This window comes from Alligator sinensis, unplaced genomic scaffold (assembly GCF_000455745.1).
Source record: "Alligator sinensis unplaced genomic scaffold, ASM45574v1 scaffold132_1, whole genome shotgun sequence".
Lineage (NCBI taxonomy): Eukaryota > Metazoa > Chordata > Crocodylia > Alligatoridae > Alligator > Alligator sinensis.
This window is the reverse complement of record NW_005842776.1, coordinates 58,118-70,713: the sequence shown is the minus strand read 5'-3', so window position 1 is coordinate 70,713 and position 12,596 is coordinate 58,118.

The following is a 12,596-nucleotide window of genomic DNA, read 5'->3' as shown; positions in this document are numbered from 1 at the left end:
GCCCCATGGAGCCTGGGCTAGCAGCAAACACTGAGCACTGATCCTAGAGATGGCCATGGATACTCCCTGGTTCAGGGCGCTTTACCTCTTCCTCTTCCTGACTTCCAGCTGCAGACACCCAGGGGTGGATCAAGCATTTTGCAAGGGGTTGCAGATGTCCTGGTTCCTTGTTACAGGGAACACAGCAGGTAGCTTTCTCTAGGTAATGAAATGAGGTGCTCTACAAATATGCCCATGCCCTTGGGTTGCACTGTTCTGTCTAAGGTCAGAGCAAAACCAATATAATCTTACTGGAACCTGCCTGAAGTGGCTGCATTACAGGTCATGTATTAAAACCAGGCAGAGCCCATCCAGAGCTGTCATGCCTTTTGTCCTGGGGCCGTTAGACCTCGATGCATGTCTCGCTCAGATTGAAAATCAAACCCAGACATCCTGTGCCTCTGGATGGGGCCCCCAGTGCTTCCAAGGGTGTTGTTTCCACCCAAGCTGATCCTTGCAGCCCGTGCCCAATGGTCACAGGGCAGGGAGGTGGGAATTACAGGGCAGGAACAGCACAGAAAACAGGGTGACAGATGGCCGGAGAAGCGAGACATTGGGGTACAAATAACAGAGAGAGGGCGGGTCTCACTATGGAGGGAGAGTGCAGATAGGACCAGGTGGAGAGCGGTGGGCCTCGGGGAGTGAGTCCCTCTGCCTTGCCTGGCTAGAAATCCTGCTGCCCCTCTGGGACTTGACCTTAGCTGAAGCAGGAATTGCAGAGGTGGGGAGCACAGCAAGTGCTCACCCCTGGATCCATCTCTGCAGGCCCCTGTGGCCTGTCCTGAGCCCGTTGCTTCATGACTACAACCTCCTGCTGTGTCCTGAGCCCTCCCAGCAGCACCTGGCCCCCACGGCCATGGCTCTGGTCCCTGCTGGAAGCCCCCGGCTGTGCCAGGACCCCCTGGGATGAGTGACAGCACCATGGGGGCATGGGCACCCTGAGCCAGCACCTGCTGAGGTCCTGCATATACTGAGAGCCATGACCAGGGACCAACACTTCCTCACTCAGCAGCCACAGGAGGCTGGGAGTTGGGAGACAGTCCCTGAGGGTGGGAGGGAGGGAAACCAAGGCCCTGCAGAGGCTGCCTGTGCTCCACAATGAACCTGTCCACGCAGTAAATCCTGGTCAGGCCACGGGGAGCCTTTGCTGGGGCTGATGGAGCTGTGTTCCTAGACACATGGGTCTATGGGGCTGATGCCTGGCCTCTCACATCTGTGATGGGACAGCCATGTGCTTGGGGGCAGGAAGCCTGGAGCCAGGGTGGGGGTGGGCTCCAGCTACAGCCCAGCTCCTACCAGCAGGGCCAACACCCCAGGGGGGGAGTGTCTGGGGATATGGGGTGGGGGGCAGTTCTCATTGGGGCTGACAGCCTGCCCAGGTCCCCCTGCAGCACCTGGCACGGCCCCGGCTCTACCTGTCCGTCAGTCTGTCCATCCCCAACCGAGTGCAGGGGGCAGCTGCGGACCAGACAAGGGCAAAACTACCTCCTGGGGATCCACTGCCCTCCCCATGGCTGCACCGCAGAGCCAGAAACAGCCCATCGTGGCGGGGAGGTCAGGGGAAGGAAGAAGAGGGCTGGGCTGGGCCATGGGCCAAGGGCATCGGGAATCGAAAGTAGCCGCCGGGCTTTGGCCCAAGATAAACAGCAACAACAGAGGCCAGGACAAGGGCTGCATCCTGCCTGCTCTTGACCTCACCATGGCTGCATGCCTCCTGCTGCCCTGCCACCATGGCTGCTGCTGCCCACCAAGGCTCCATCTGAGGTGTGTGTGTGTGTGGCCATGCACAAGTAAAAGGCTGGCCACGTGCAAACTTTTTTAGGCTGCACACCCGCCGGGATAGGAGCTGGGCTGTGGCATGGGGCACAGAAGGTAAGCTCCTCCCTGAGGCGAGGTGGAGGCGGAGGCGGAGGCGGAGGCGGCGGGGCAGGAGCCTGGCGCAGGCTCCGCCGGCTCCAGGAAACTGCTCCATTCCCCCACTTTGCCTAGGAGAGCACGGAGGCATGCGGCGTCAGGGCCGGAGAGAGGAGCAGTTCGCTGGAGCTGGCAGAGCCTGCGCCAGGCCCCAGCCCCAGCCTCCATCCCTGCCTTGCCTCACCTTGGGGAGGAGCTGCTGCCTGCCCCAGTGAGGCTCCGCCGGCTCCGGGGAACTGCTTCACTGCCTGGCCCTGACGCCACATGCCTCCTCGCTCCCTGAGGTTATGTGGGGAGGTGGAGCAGTGTCCCGGAGCCAGCGGAACCCGTGCCAGGCCCCAGGCCCCTGGCCCTTAGCAGAGCATGCACAGCTGCACACGCCGCCTTTGGGCTGCCCAGTGCGGCAAGTGGGGGGGCTGCAGCTGCAGCTGCTGCCGCCATGCACAGCCCCAACGGGCAAGCCCGTAGCCCATGTGGGGCTGGGTTATAAGCTGGTGCTGAGTCCACAGGAAAAAACCCTCGTCCACCCCATGGCTACGAGTGTAGCAGGGAGCTCTGGCCATGGGGTGGGCGAGGGGCTGCTTTTCCCTGCGCTCCGCACCAGCTCCTTCCCTGATGGGGAGCAGGGGCTCGGGGCTGTGCCCTGTCCCCCCCTGTACCATGGGGCTGGGGGGACACAGGGCCAGTGCCAGCAAGGCCCAGAGCAAGGCGGCAGGGGTACAGAGTCCTGGCCTCGGCCGGCAGGGGCTCCATGGAGCCAGGCCAGCTCCCGCCTCCTTGCTGGTGCAGCCCAGCCTAGCTCCACAGACCCCCGCCAGCCTGTGCCCCCCCCCCGGCTCCTACCCAGAATCCCCTCTGATCTAGTGCTGCCTACTGATGGCCAGCTCACCCCCTGCTTACCTCCCAGCTCCTTCCAACCTGAAAGCTCCCATCCCCACTCCCCATGTCCACAGGCCATGCGTGACCTGCAAGACCCTCCGGCTCCTCTTGGGACCCCTTGGCTGGGCATAGCGGTCCCTGGCCATGGGGTGTGTGGCGCTGGGGTTCCCCTGCTCCGCACAGCTCCTGCCATGGCAGTGGTGTGACAGACAGCCAGAGAGGTCAAGGGCAGTGGGGCTCCATGGGCAGGGCTTGTCAGTGCTGGGGGGCTGCAGGCACTGTTAGCAAGTCCCCCCACTGAGGACCCCAAGGCAGAGCTGGGGGGATTGTCTTGGGGGGACCCCTTGCCCTGGGAGCCAGGTGGGATCTGCCCCTTGGAGAGCTAGTCAGGGGCACTGGTCTCAGGGTCCAGGGCAGCCCTGGGGTCAGACCTAGCCTGGCAGGGAGTGTATGCACAGCACCTCTGCACTGCCCAGCAGGTGCCTGAGGCCAAGCCATCTGCAGCATGCTGGGGGTGGGGGGGAGGAGGGGAGCATGCATCCTGGGGAGCAAAGTGTGTGTGTGTGGGGGGGGGGGCGGGCGGCTGAGAGCCAGTTGGCCCTGGGGGCTCCACAGCACATGGGCCCTGGGGGAAGGGGCCCCCACTGCTCAGTTCATCAGCCAGCCCTTGCACCCCTGTCCTTGGAGGGGGTCTGTGGGGGGCCTTGCCCTGCTGCCCCCAGGGCAAGGGCAGAGGGGCAGGGGGCAGGAGCTCGCCTGCATGGCCTGCAATAATGCCCCACCAGGGGGAGCCCTGCACCTATGGATGCTGCTCCAGCCTGTGCTGGACAAGGCAGGAGGGAAGGACTGACAGACCCCCATGGGAGACCCCCATGGGACCGCAGCTGGGGCGGGGGGGGAGCAGCTGCCTGAGACCCTGACAGTCCCCTGGGGTGGAGCAGGGCCAGGCTCTGAGCTTCCCTGGGCTCACCCTGTGCACCCACAGCAGCTCCCAGCTCAGCCTGGGGATGCCCTATATCCGGTCCATATAGCTGCTGCTGCCTGTGCTGGGCCCCCTCTTCCGCCTCCCCCTCCCCGGACGACGGGCTCCATGCACCCCTCTGTGCTCTGCAGCACGGGGGGCTCCTGGCAGCTCTGCTGCAGCTGGGTCCTGGCTGGGCCCAGCTGCAAGAATAGGCAGCGAGGACATGGCCCAGGGGGCTGCATGAGTGACTTGTGGGGGAAGTGAGCAGGGGGCATGACCTGCTGCAGCCCAGTGCCCAGGCCTGGTGTGCCCGGGCTTTGGCCCTGGGGCAGGATGAAGCCTTGGGTGCAGCCCATGCTAGCTGGGGGAACAGGGAAGTGCCCAAAATGTACCAGGCTGGGAGGGATGTGGGCAAAAGGGAAGGGGAAGCCCAGCAAGGGTAGTCCACAGCGGGGGCAGGGCAGGGCAGCTCCCTGGGTGCCAGCAGGCACCAACGAGCAGGGGTGTCTATGGATTGAACCGGATCACAATGCCTGGATGCCTGGGGTCCTGGCTGAGCTCCCACTGCTCGGCCCCTTCCCCCACCCCATGGGCTGTGGGTTTCTCCCAGGTCCCCAGCCCCAGGTGCCTGGAGCTGGGTGGGGCAAGGCAGCCAATGCTGCCCAGCCCCGCTGCTGGTGCTGACCCACTTGGCTTCTTGCAAGCTCACAGAGCCATGTCCCAAGCAGCAGCACCGCCCTGCCCCGCCAGCCTGGGGTGGTAATTACCCCGGGACACCTGTTTGCCCAGAGCCGAGGAACCCATCTGCCCTGAACCTGGTATCTGCAGGGCGGAGGCAGCAGCTTCCGGGGCTGTATCTAGGCCATGGATGGCAGTGACAGGACGGGCCTCTGAGTCACCGGGAGCCCCAAGACACCTTCTAGGACCAGTCTGCCCAGGCCATGGCATGGGCTGGCCTCTGGCCCTGGCTCTGGTGTGCCCAGATATGCAGGGGGACACAGCCTGGCTCCCAGAGCCTCCAGTCTGGCTCCTTCCTTGCTGCCCATCCACTTAGCCTGCCAGCAGGCATGTGCCTGGCTGGGGGTTTCCAAAGCTTGGTCTGGCTGGAGCTGGCCTCCTCCCTGCCAGCTCCCTGGGCTCTTCACTTCTTCGTCCAGGCGGGCTCTGGGTTTGGGGGAAAGGTGTGACTGTTGCAAGTGGGGGCTGCTAGATCAGTGCCAGGGTGGCCCCTGCCACAGCCTGGGGCTGCTTGCCAGGTGGCATGCTTTAGCTGCTCCAGGTGGAATGAGCATAGCAAGTCTCAGATGCTATGCAAGGTCTGCTGGGCCTGGGCCTGGGCCTGGGCCTGGGCCTGGGCCTGGATGGGGGCCCCAGTGCTGCAGGCTTTAACCTTTTACCTGGCTGATGCCCTTTCAGATGCAGCTCCTGGCCCTGTGGGTGCTGGGAGGCCTGTGGGTGCCTTGCATGCCTGTGCACTGGATCATCCTCTTCGGGACCCTTGCTCAGCTCTGCCAGCTCCCCTGGGATCCATGCTGGCTCTGGGCCCTGAGGTAGGTGGGTTACAGGTGCTATGGGGGCTGTTGTGGTAAAAGCATTCCTAGGACTGGGTGGGGATGCTGGGACCCCAGCCCGTGCCCCCTGAGCGCTGCACAGGGAATAGAGGCAGGGATGGAGCCCAGTCAGCTGCAGCTCCGATGAAAGGAGGCTTCAGCCCTGCAGGTGCAGTGGAGCAGGTGGGTTCAGGACCCTTCAAGGCTCTGTCCCTGCTGGCCCGGCTCCGTGGGCCAGTGCTAGCCTGAACTGTGCAGGAGGGGACCATCCAGCCAAGGTGCCAGATCCCCACTGCTCCCAGCCCTGTAGGTCCAGAGGCCAGCAGTGAAGCGGAGCATGGGCAGGGTGGTGCCTGCATGATAAGGGAGATAAGAGGGCTCAATGTGCAAACTAGACTCACGGCTGCTTGGTAATGACCTTGGTTGTAATGAGTTACACAGCACAGGATCCTCTCTGCCTGGTGGGTACAGCGCTGCCAGGGGCTGCCAGGACCCCCCTGCCTTACCGCAGCTGGCCTGGGCACTGTAGTCCCATGGGTCACCCTATCCTGGATCCCCTGGGGAGAGGGGTTGGGGATCTGGGATCCCCCTGTCCAGCATACCAGGGGCCCCAATGTTGGTCGTGCATTGGTCACCCCTGCTAACCACAGTGCAGGGGCCAGTCCCCGTGGGACCCAGGAGTCTGGGCTGCTCTCCTCTGCAGGGTCAGCATCCTTCCTTGCTGCCCCTGGTCCCCCGGCCCACCCTCTCTGTCCTGCAGCTTCCCCCCATCCAGCTCTTGCATGCCACCCAGACCCCCCAATCTACCTCCAGCTCCCACTGCCCCAGGAGAGCTGTGACAGCTGCATAAGGGCAGGGGCAGCTGGGCTGGGAGGGGCAGGGCTGAGGAGCTGCTCTGGGGAGAGGAGCAGCTCAGGCCAGGACAAGCCCAGTTGGGAAACTGGCTGGAATTGGGACAGAGCCGGCTGCCATCACCCATGCAGGACAAGGGTGATGGTGTCCAGTGAGGGGCTCCTAATAGTCAGTTGTGGTACCAGCATTGCTCCTGGGCTGTGCAGATGGGGCTCTTGGGAAACAGGGTCAAGAAGGTGAGAAAGCAGCTGGAAGAAGGTTATGTGGGGTGAGGCACAGACGGCAGCTCTGGGCGTGCAGGGAGAGAGCTGAGGGGTGGCTCTGCTTGCTGTGCCCAGGCTGCAGGGCAAAGCAGGGGGTGTGGCTGCCCCAGGCTCCAGGGCTTTGCTGGTGGCCGTATGAGGCCAAAAAGGGATTTTCCCTTTTCTGTTGCTCCATGTGTCAGTGTGTTTTATTTGGCTTCCCCCAGAGGTGCCGAGTGCTGCTGCAGCCCAGGCTGGGGATGGGACCAGCCTGTGCCAATGTTCCTGCTGGCACCAACCCCACAGGGTCCTGACCGGAGGGTTTTGCCCTTGTGCTCTGGCTCAGACAAATGCTGCATTGGGGTCAGCAAGGGATTTCCCCCTTGGTCAGCTTGGTTTGGACTGGGGGGGTTGCCTTCCTCTGCAGCTGGGGCACAACCTTGGCCTGGGGTCTCTGCAGCAGCAGGATGCTGGCCACTGCAGCCCCCCTGCTTTTTCTGGGGCAGGGTCAGGGGTGATGCCTGGGGCTGCGTCAGGGTGATGGTGTTGTGCTGCTCAGAGCTTGGACACAGATGTCTGGGTTGGTTTAGACAGGCTGGGCTGGGACTGGATGTGACCCCCATAGGTCCCTGCCAGCCCCCCATCTCTTCTGCTTCTATGACAAGGCACCAGCTCTGGGACATGTGAGCCGTGGGGTGGGTGACCCACAGCAGTGCAGCAGAGGAGCCCAGGCTGTGGCAGCTCAGAGGTGCCAGATGCATCTGCTGATGTCTGCAATGGGAGGTGGGGGTGGTCCCTGGGGGCTGCGAGGGCTGTGGGCAGAACATGTATCCAGGCAGTGGTGGGTAACTGCAGGCAGCTGCACACAGTCTGAGCAGCCTGAGATGGAGTCGAAGGAAATCCCAGGCCTCAGCCCAGCTGCTCCCACCTGGCATCACAGCCCAGCTCTGCAGGGAGATCATACATCTCAGCACAGACGCATGCCCCGATGCCTGCCTGCCTCCTGCCTTGAGCTCAGCTCTTGCTCATGCGGGCAGCATCCCCCTCCCCAAACTGACCAGTGGGGAAACTGAGGCAGACAGCAGGGATGTCCTGGTTGAGTCATGTGGAAAGCCCAAGCCCCAGCCAGGCCCTCAGGGATGGCTAAGCCAGACCAAGGGAAGCAGTCCAGTCTCCTGCATCCGCAGTGGTGGCTCCTGGAAGAAGGAGGTCTCTTGGCTGGTGCCTGACCCTGCCCTGCCTGGGGAGCTACTGGGAGGTGAGAACAGCCCAGCAATGTCGCTGTGCTGCCGGGCACACTCGGGTGGTGGCTGCGCTCTCCTCAGTAGCCAGGGAGCTCTGCCAGGCTGCAGGGATGCATGAGGCAGCAGAAGGCCAAGGCCTGTGACTCTGGGTGGATCTAGGATTTTGCAAAATGGGGCACAGGCAGAGCAGTGAATCATCACGTATGGCATGGCATGTGTGTTTCTCCAGGTAAAAATAAACTAGAAACTTTACTGACTGCTGTGCTGAGGCAAGTGGAGTGTTTTCTCTGGTGGTATCTGGCTGCTCAGTTGCAGCAGGGCCCCATGGATCTGGTGCCCTGGTACTAAACACGACTGGTCCTCATGGATGACCAGATTTAAATGAGGACAGATTTAAGTTGCTTGGCCAAGACTTTGCCCAGCACCTTATAGTCGAAGTTCAGAAGGGTGACGCGCCTCCAGTTCTTCAACTCCTCCCTCAGACCTTTCTTGTGCAAGAGGGTCATGAGGCCCCGGTCCAGCCCAGCCCCCAGTCGGCCCTTCTGCAGGTTTTCTTGAAAGAGCTTCAGCAGGTCGGGGCCCACTAGGTCTCAAAAGGCCACGTACAACTCCTTGGGCAGGCTGTCCGTCCCAGGAGTCTTACCATTCTTGAAGCCACGGAGGGTTTTCTCGACCTCCTCCAGTGTCCACTCCTTCTCCAACTGCTGCTGTTGGGAGGCTGAGGGAAGAACACTGTACATGGATGTAAGCAGCAGCTAGTCAATGGTTTCTTGAGCGCGCAGATCGCAGTAGAGTCGGAGGTCCGCCAGAGCTGCCCACTCTCCCCAATCCTTTTTATCTGCACCATTGAACCTCTGGCCCAGCACATCAGGCAGGATCCTGGGATGCACCAAGTCCAGATCCCGGGAGGAAGTGAGGAAAAGATCAAGGTCCTGGGCTACATGGACGACCTGAACATCCTGTGCCAGAATAAGTGTGTAGTAGAAAGAGCCCTGTGGCACACACAATTTTACAAAGTGGCAGCGGGGGCCAAGCTCAACTTGAGTAAAAGCACCTGCCTGGCTGTGGGTGAGCTCAGGGACCTGGAGTCCCTGGGGGTCTTGGTTTCCTGCGAGGGGGTCAAGATCCTTGGGGTGGAGTTTGACCATGAGCTGAGCAGAAGGAGGGCCTGGGAGAAGAAGGAGGCCAAGGTGAAGCAGAGGTTGAGTACGTGGCATGTGCACCACCTCTCCATGGGGGGATTCATGGCACTCATGAAGGCGATGCTGCTACCAATGCTCCTGTACACTGCACTGGTCTTCCCCCCACAAAGTGTGTCACTTGCAGAAACCAGAGAGCCACATGCATTTTCTTCTGGGGATCCTGAATGGAGACGGTGGCAAGGAAGACCCTGTACAAAAAGAAACCAGGCTGGAGGCAGGGGGATACCAGACATCCACCTGTTCCTGCAGGCATAGTACATGAGCCAGATCTGCAAGCTGATGACTGGGCCATTGATCAAAACAGCCTGTCTAGTAAAGGTTTTTTTACAGGTCTTCTCCTGAGACCGTGGGGGGGTGCACGCACCACCCAACGGGAGACCATGCACCATGGAGCACCCCTGGCCCTATGGTGTGCTGAATGAGTGCTGGAGAGAGTACGGGCTACAGAAGTAAAGCCCAGAGACCATGTCCAACCGCAGGGAGATATACAAGGCAGTCACAGACAGAGACAGACTATCGACCATGAAGCTGCTCCCCGAAGATGACTGCCAGGCTATCTGGGACTGGATCTTCCACAAAGACCTCCAAAAGGACCATAGAGACTTGAGTTGGCTAATAGCACACCATGTACTCCCAATGAGGGCATGGAGACACAGGGAGGGATGAGGGATTTGACCCAACTGCCCCAGGGAATCTTGCCAAAATGAAACAGAGACCATCGACCACCTCCTGTGGTGCTGCCCCTAGGCCACGGGAGTGTAGAAAAAAGGTAAGCCAGCTCCTTGAAAAAGTGACAGGAGTCAGGCTGATGACAAGGGAAGTGATGCTGTATGGACACCGGGCAAACCATGACAACCCACTTTGACCAGTTTGTTTCCTGCATCAGGAGCATCCTGTGGCAATGCAGGAGCCTACTGGTGTACAGACACGTGGAGCTCGAGGAAACAGACTGTGTTAAAATGTTTCTGAAGGGACTCCAGTCCTACTACCAGAAATTGGCGGGAGAGAATGGAGAATATGCAGTCAACTCCACCTGGAAAAGGGACTTTGGGCGCAGGCTGTCCGAAGATCCCCCTGGAGAAGAGGCCAGGGAAGATGAAGAGGACAGCGACACAATTGGACCTGGAGATAGCGAGAAGGAAAACAACAGGACCAGCAGCAGCAGAAGTGACATCAACAGCAACAAGGACAGTGAATGAATGGAGATTGTAAACCCCAAATTGGGGCTTGGATTAAGGAACTGCAATTGGGTTAGGGAGTTCACCTTTCAGTGGGTGGGTGAGCAGAGTGCAGGGGAGCGGGTGCATTTATCGTAATGGGTGCGTGGGTTACTTGATGCAGTTTAAAGCATGTGATGGAAAGTTTATGATACAGGTTATCTATCTATCTATCTATCTATCTATCTATCTATCTCCCCAAAAAGGTATCTGGCTGCTGCAGTTTTTGCCATCCAGGGAAAGCACCTTTTCTCTCTCGCTGAGTTCAGAGGGTGGATGTGTCTGGGCTGATTTGGACAGGGCTGACCCTGCCTCGGGCAGAGTTGGATGGGTGCGACTCTGCAGCTCCCTTCCAGCCCCACTGCTCTGTGCCGCTATCATTTAGGCTGCTGGCATCGGTGCTCTGGATGGCAGACACTAACACGCCATCTTCCAGGGTCTGAAGGTGACTCCAAAAAAACCAACTTGGATCCATGTCTGAGGAATGGTCAGTGCAGCCCAAAGCAGCTTGTCCTTGGTGGAGACCCAGACATGATTAACCCTCCCCAAGGGCTCTACGAGGAACAGGTCTCCCACCCCTGCATTTGTGCTGGTGTGTCCCCATCTCATACCGATTCTTCTCCCTCTCCCTGTCTCCCGGGTCCTGGAAGATGGAGACCTGCTGTCTGGTGCCTGGATCTGCCCTGCCAGGGGAGCTGTTGGGAGGTGAGAACAGCCCAGCAATGCTCATCTCTACTGGTTTTATTTGCCAAATTTACACACCTGCACTTTGTTTCTTGTCATCTCCATCTCATTCATTGGTTCTCACTTTCTACCTTCATCCTCGAGTTTTATCAGCTGCTGTTTTCTTTCCCTCAGGCTGCTTTCCAGCTCTGTAGCTAGCTATAGCTGAGCATAACCATGGCCTAGCCCAGCTGGAACTCCTACACTAATATGCCAGGGCCTGAGAGCTATATTTAAGATGGAAGCAAAACAAATACAATGTTATTGCAGTGTGCATTTGTTGGTTACATTATATATTATGTATATGTAAACTAGGCAAGAAGTCACCCAAAGGTGTTGTTTCATGAGTCCCACCATTGTAAGAAAGGGACGTCTCCGTGTCAGATTCATAAAACAAAATCCAGGCTTCCTGAGTGTCTCGGCAGTGCCTCCAAGCATAGGAGCCAACTTTTATTTTTGCCGGGGGAGGGCTAACATGATGGACATATGGAAAGTTTTATGCATTTCACATGACAGCCCTCTTCCCAGGGGGGGCCAGGACCCTCAGGCCCCCATGTACTTGGCACCTCTGCCTCCAAGGATTCACTGGAAGTTATTTCCATCCCAGACTTCGTGTTCCCCTTGCTTCACATTTCCATTCCGGCGTTGCTGTTTTTAGCTGGAGCTGACAAGTGCAGGGCTGTGAAATAGGAGCGACATGCCCAGGAGCAGCCAGCAGCCAGGTGAAGTGCAGAGGAAAGGACAGGGTGTTTCGGGGATGTGAAGACCGTTTGCAAGGAGAGGGGGCTGTGGAATAAAAAGCTCAGAAGGAAGAAGGTAGACAATCAGCCATGAACTCAGTTGACCCCCTCACTGCTGCCTAAATGGAGATGCTGCTGCCATTCACAGCTGGCTGTGAACATTGGGTGGACCAGGGATCTAAGGTGGGGTGGGGGGTGGTAATGGCACCACTGCATCCCCTGGATCTGCCCCTGCTTGGGGAACCATCAGGGTGGGTGGGGGCTCGTGGATGCTGGTCAGTGGACAAGGATTGGGGCTAGCTTATACCCCATCTCCAGGTGCCAGCCTAACCCTAACCCCCAGCATCCCCCGCAAAGCAGAGGTGCTAGGGCCTGAGGACAGGAGGCTGCTGGGCTGGGAGGGGGCAGCATGTAGAGACCTCGCTGAGCGCTGGCAGGGCCTGCTGGCAGGGCTGAGCTGGGTCCCAGGCGGGCTTCCCCACAGATGGGCTGGAAGGCCAGGCACTGGCAGCGTGGAGATGGTTCCTGTCCTCGCTGGTGCAGGGTGCCTGGTGAACTGGGAGGTGGCAACCTCCTCGCCACCCCACACATCCCACCCACCGGTGTCTGCCCCAGGGGCACAGAGCTCAGCTCGTGCAGGGAGGGAGGCTGGTGCTGCCCAGGCCTCGGCTCAGCTCTTCTGCCTGTGCCAGTGACCAGCTGCTCCGACATAAGGCCATAGCCTCTCAGTCCTGGGCCATGGGGCTGAGACCCCCAGCACGAGGCAGATCCGATGGGTACGGTACAAAGGGGGCCCGAGGCTCCTGGGGCAGCTGAGGGCAGCGCTGCCTGGTGCCGTCCCGGGGGTGGCTTCACGAAGAAAACTGAGTCATGGGCAGAGCTGAGAATAGAGCCCAGGCGTCCCCGCTCCCAGCCCCCAACCCCGGCTGCTTCACGAGCCCCACCCGCTTCCATGCTATTCCCGGAGCCAGGAATAGAGCCCAGGCGTCCGGGCTCCCCCCCCACCCCCTGCTGTGCTCCGTCGGGCCCC